A 6,585-nucleotide genomic window follows, 5' to 3' on the forward strand; every position below is an offset into this window, starting at 1 on the left:
GTACAGCCTAGGAAAAAGGGCAAAGATGACTTGGGATTCAGGAAAGGGGTGGATGAAAATACACTATTGTAGTAATGGATTCAGAACACGTGCTAGAAATACCACGACTTGTCCAATCTCAATATACTATGGGTTTTCAATAAAACTAAATATATATATATATACATATATATAAACTATTTAATGAAATTTCATGTAGTGGGCATGTTACATCCAGGCAGTGAAGTGGTGTGCACCTGCTCTATCTTCTTTACTCCCTGGGACTAAGTTTTGGCCTCTCCGATCCTCAGTTTTCTTCTTTAAATGAACATGGTCGTATCTTTCACACTTGCTTTCTGTTTCAGAGTTAGAGCAGAAGTTGCTCCTGGCATAATGGAACATCAGGCTATCAAGAGTTCTAGCAGACTTCTCTGGATCCTGTGCCCACATTTTCAGAGGGATCCTTGATGGCCATTCCATAACATATCTCTTAGCAACTTTCAAATATACAATACAGTATTATTAATTATAGTCTCCATGCTGTACATGACATCTCTAGGACTTATTTACTTTATAACTGGAACTTTATACCTCGTTCTTAAAGGGAGTGTCCTATTTTATCTTCTCCATCATGATGGCATTTACCTTAAGGTTCATTCTTTATTCCATCTCATTCAAAAGATTTCTTCTTTCTTGGAAATATGGTAGCTATTATCTCTCCTACTCACTTGACACAAACATGTATTACCTTCTATTTTATTTTCTGTTTGCAGACTGCATGTATTCTGACCAGACAACTCTGTTACTATAAAATCTTTCTTATTCCACCTCCCTATTTCTTACTTCAGATATCTCTTTTATTTCCACATTGTGTCTTACATATGTTGTCTAACACAGTTTGCTCACTGATCATAGATCTTGATCTTATGGAGACGTAAGCTTGGCCCAATACATTTTTTCTTCACTGGGACTATTTAAGCTTCCCATATGGCTGTTACTTCTTTTTTTAATATTTATTTTTTTATTCACTTACTATTTATTTATTTTTTGACTGTGTCAGGTCTTAGTTGCGGCATGCGGGATCTTCATTGAGGCACGCGGGATCTTTTGTTGCGGTGCTCCGGCTGATTGTTGTGGCACACGGGCTCTTTGTTGCGGCGCACACATTTTCTCTCTAGTTGTGGCGGCGTGAGGATTTTCTCTTCTCTAGTTGTGGTGCACCGGCTCCAGAGCACGTGGGTTCTGTAGTTTGCAGCACGCAGGCTCTGCAGTTGAGGCACGTGAGCTCAGTAGTTGTGGAGCATGGGCTTAGTTGCCCCATGGCATGTGGGATCTTAGTTCCCTGACCAGGGATCGAACGCTGTCCCCCTGCATTGGAAGGTGGATTCTTTACCACTGGACCATCAGGGAAGTCCCCATGGCTGTTATTTCTAATTATTAAGGTCCTCGATGAAGGTGGCCAGAGTGGTGGGTGGGGCAAATGGGAGGCAGGGGCTAGCTCATTCAAGAACAAGGCAGAATCATCAACTCCCTCTCAGTGTCTTTTCTCTCATCCACTTCCTTCCTCTGGTTCCTCTTTTAGGCCATTTATATTTAATATATGCAAAACCTAACCAAGGAGGTGACTGAGCACTGTAAAACATTGGTAAAGGAAATTGAAGATGATCCAAAGAAATGGAAAGATATCCCACGCTCCTGGATTGGAAGAATTAATACTGGTAAAATGGCCATACTACCCAAAGCAGTCTACAGACTTTAATTTAATGTGATCCCTATCAAATTAGCCGTGACATTTTTCACAGAACTAGAACAAATAATCCTAACATTTATATGGAACCACAAAAGACCCAGAATTGCCAAAGCAATCCTGAGGAAAAAGAACAAAGGTGGAGGCATAACTCACCCAGATTTCAGACAACACTACAACGCTACAGTAAGCAAAAGTGTGGTATTGGCACAAAAACAGACATATAGATCAATGGAACTGAATAGAGAGCTCAGAAGTAAACCCACACACCTACAATCAATTAATCTTTGATAAATGAGGCAAGAATCATACAGTGGAGAAAGGAGAGTCTCTTCAGCAAGTGGTGCTGGGAAAGCTGGAAAGCCTTATGTAAATCAATGGAATTAGAACACTCCCTCACACCATACACAAAAGTAAACTCAAAATTGTTTAAAGACATAAATATAAGACATGACACCATAAAACTCCTAGAAGAGAACATAGGCAAAACATTCTCTGACATAAATCATAGCAATATTTTCTTAGATTAGTCTCCCAAGGCAAAAGAAATAAAAGCAAAAATAAATTGGACCTAATCAAACTTAAAAGCTTTTACACAGCAAAAGAAACCATAACAAAATGAAAAGACAACCTACAGACTGTAAGAAAAAATTTGCAACAATGTGACCGACAAGGGGTTACTTTCCAAAATAGACAAACAGCTCATACAACTCAATATCAAAATAAAGGAACAACCCAATCAAAAAATGGGTAGAAGACCTAAATAGACATTTCTCCAAAGAAGACATACAGGTGACCAACAGGCATATGAAAAGATGCTCCACATTGCTGATTATTAGAGAAACGCAAATCAAAACTACAAAGAGATATCACTTCACACCAGTCCGAATGACAATCATCAAAAAGTCTACAAATCATAAATGCTGGAGAGGGTGTGGAGAAAAGGGAACCCTCCTCTACACTGTTGGTGGGAATGTAAGTTGGTGCAGCCACTATGGAGAACAGTATGGAGGTTCCTTAAAAATCTAAAAATAGAATTACCGTATGACCCAGCAATCCCACTACTGGGCATATACCCAGAGAAAACTATAATTCAAAAAGACACATGCACCCCAATGTTCATTGCAGACTATTTACAATAGCTAGGACATGGAAGTAACCTAAATGCCCATTAACAGATGAATGGATAAAGAAGATGTGGTACATATATACAATGGAATATTACTCAGCCATAAAAAGGAATGAAATTGGGTCATTTGTAGACCCAATTTATTAATTTCTACTATTTCTACATGACTTCCACAAATCATGTATTAACGCATATATGTGGCACCTAGAAAAATGGTACAGATGAACTGGTTTGCAAGGCAGAAATAGAGACACAGGTGTAGAGAACAAACGTATGGACACCAAGGGGGGAAAGTGGGGGGCGGGTGGTGGTGGTGGGATGAATTGGGAGATTGGAATTGACATATATACACTAATATATATAAACTAGATAACTAATAAGAACCTGCTGTATAAAAAATAAATAAATAAAATAAAAATCAAAATAAATAAATAACAAATCACGTCCCAGGATTTCTAACCCTCTCCAAGCCTCCTAGAGAGTGTTCAGGCAATGTCTTGTCAGGTGGCTTTTGCTGCATTTCTCTGGGTCACCAAAACCTTTCTCACACTAATGACCATTTTGCTCTACCCTAGTAGTCTAAAGAATTAACCTAAGGAAATAATCATAGATTATAAGAACATTTATGTACAAAAATGTTTCTTGAAGCATTATATAAAATATCAAGCACATTGCAAGAATCCCTATAGGATTCTGGTTGAGTAAATGATAGTGTAATATTAGAGAGTTATTAAAATAATGTAGCAAGATAATTAATGATACACAGCATGATCAAAATATGGCAGGAGGAAAACATGAGAGAATTAAATAGAGTATATATTTTGCGGTTTTAGGAGAAGTTCAAAATTTTTTTTATCATTCTCTTCAAATGGTTCAGCTGAGCATAAGCTAAAATCAGTAACTGTAATGAATAGGGTACAACAGAAGTGGCAGTGTGTGACTCCTAAGACTAGATCATTAAAGGCATTGTGGTTTCCTCCTTCCTCTCTCTGGTAGATCACTCTCTCTGGGGCGGCCAACTGCCCTGACATGAGGATATTCAAGCAGTCCTATGGAGCAATCCCTGCAGCAAGTGACTGAGTCCTCCTGCCAAGAGCCAGCAAGCAATGGAGGCTTCTTCAGTAGCCATGTGATGAGCCATCTGGGCAGTAGACCCTCCAGCCCCAGTCGGATAAATGCTTGTAGTTTTAAGCTTCAACATTTTCAGGAGATATGTAGGCAGCAATAGATAACAATTACAGTGTACATGATGCAATGAGGACCGGATACCAATGAATCACTCAACCTCACTCTTCCCTTCCCACCTCTGTCCCTCCCTTCTGTTTATTCATCTATGTCTAATGAAATGCACTAATATGCTGAGGGTGATATATCTAGATAATGGAAAAACAGTGAGATTTCTGTATATATGTATCATTTTAATCTTCCACAGCAAATATGTCTAACTTAAAATATAAATATTGTTTTTAAATGTACAATGCTCTACCCTGTTTATAAGAGAAGCCTTTTTAGTATGATAGAATCTACTTTCATGTAATTATTTCTCCCAACAAACCAAATGCTTGTAAGCAAGCACTACCGTGAAAAATACTAAAATTTTTTAGACCCGAGACAACATTTTTGAAAGGGAAATTCCAGCCAGTTTCCTGAAGAGTCAACTGCTTACCAACATTTACAGTAATCATTGTGATTCAGCAGTAACAGAATGAACTTACTGAATGGTACCATGTATTAAGCATCCAATATCATGATTTTAGAAAAATAATGACCTAGAAAAGTAATTAGTATGAAACTATTGCCGTTTTAACCATCCCCTGAATGTGCCTTGCTTTGCTTTAGAAAAATAATTTCCAGATTTTCTGCTTTTGCTTATAAGAAGATAAAAATTACGTAAGTGTCCATCTTGAGCAGACTGACCAAGAAATGCAGCTGGCCTAGGTCCCAGCTAGGGTCTGGGGTTTGTGTGAGGTGGGGTGAGAGGGTGGAGCTCTGCAGAGTCTCTGTGATTATCGCTTTATAGGGTAGGGTCACAGAGTTTGAACAAGTTTGGCTTTCGGCCAAAGCACCTTGTGATATTTTTAACTATTAAAAGGAAGTAAAAGAGAATAAAATGTAGTGTTCTGCTGCTACATCCTGTATTTTTAAGCAGGAAATCCCTGATCATGCAGAGTATTTGAACAAACCAGAAAGTTTTTTGGGGTTTTTTTCCCCTCCCATTTCTAGCCAAGAACAAAACAAATTCTTGGAAGAACTAGGTAAGGGGCTGGAGTAGAGGATTAATTGGTGTTAAATCCAGGAGGATTGGAGGAGGCCAGGAAGATGGAAGAGGAGGTGGGGTTGGACTGCAATCAAGAAAATCAGCACCATTCTCCTGCCTAGCGCCCCTCTGAAGTGTAATCCATGGAAATATGTCTTTAATCTGTCCCTCCCACTGCCCCACGAGGACAGGAGGGTGGGTCAGCCTTGCCCGCCGAGCACAGGCACCGTTGGCCCATGCGAGCTGCCCTGTATTATGGAATCGGGCCAGCAGTCCAGAGCACAGGGCACCAGACCCATCCAGTTAGCATGTTTTGGCAAAAGTAGCTGAGGCTCACAGCCCAACAAACACCAGTCATGCTTTCTGATTTCATGCTCACTCCTGAGTGCATTTTCTTTCAAAGGAGAAAGATTGTATAATAAAGATTTTTTTGTTTAAAAATTTTTTGGCATTGTTAATTCTGAACTATGTTGATAATATCATCCCTGACATAGCAACAGAGTTTTTTTTCCCTCACGCCATTGTCTTCAAATCCTCTCACAGAGCCCAGGCACCGATTCTGCACTTTACTCAAGGCCAGTGCCAAGTTCCTTTCAGTGAACAAAATGCCTCCCATGATTCTGTGCGGCTCGAGGAAGAGGAGAGGGACATGAGCTTGGGAACAGCACTGTGGAGTCCATGGCAACAGCCTACAGATATCAGAGGCCCAACCCAGATCTTGGTGGATGAGATGGAGAATAGAGGAAGATGCTGGGAACTGTGAGGAGTGGGATGGGGGCTTGGAAACAGCTTAGTCCTGATAAACTAGAGAGATGGGGCAGTCTAGGGTGACCTGGACATATGTCTGAGCCTGGTGGCAGGAAGCACAGCCTTGCCCCAATGTGGATAGTGACATGGAATTGTGAAATCAGGGCCCTGTTGCCATGGAGAGACATTCAGAGAGTCATGAAAATAAATAATACACAGTTTATTTATCTATAAAATAGTGTTTGAGCTCTGTAATCACATCCAGGCCACATTCTTTCTTGTGGATCTCACTTGCATGCTGTAGTGTATATAGAAGTAGAAGTATAATGCAGTACACGTGAAACCTATGTAATATTATAAACCAGTGTTACTTCAATTCAAAAAAAAAGAAAGAAAAATAACTGTCTAACATGTCCAAAATATTCTATGATGTAGAGCTTTAAATTTATAAAATTATAGAGGCCAAAGTTAATTCACAATAGTAAAATACAGTCCTTTGCTTATACATAAAATCGTCTTAGCAATTCAATGGTAAATTGGTCATTACTTAACAAATAATTTTAAATGTCTATGGAAAAAAGTTCCACTTGGGCCCCCAATAAGTCCTGCCATTTCTATGCATTTATATGTGCCATCATTCTGGAAAATCTGAAGCCAATAACAAATTATATTAGATGTTTTTATAAGTACATTGATTTATTCTTTTTTTTTTTTTTTTTTTTTTTT

Source organism: Grampus griseus (assembly GCF_964374135.1).
Source record: "Grampus griseus genome assembly, chromosome: 6".
Classification (NCBI taxonomy): domain Eukaryota; kingdom Metazoa; phylum Chordata; class Mammalia; order Artiodactyla; family Delphinidae; genus Grampus; species Grampus griseus.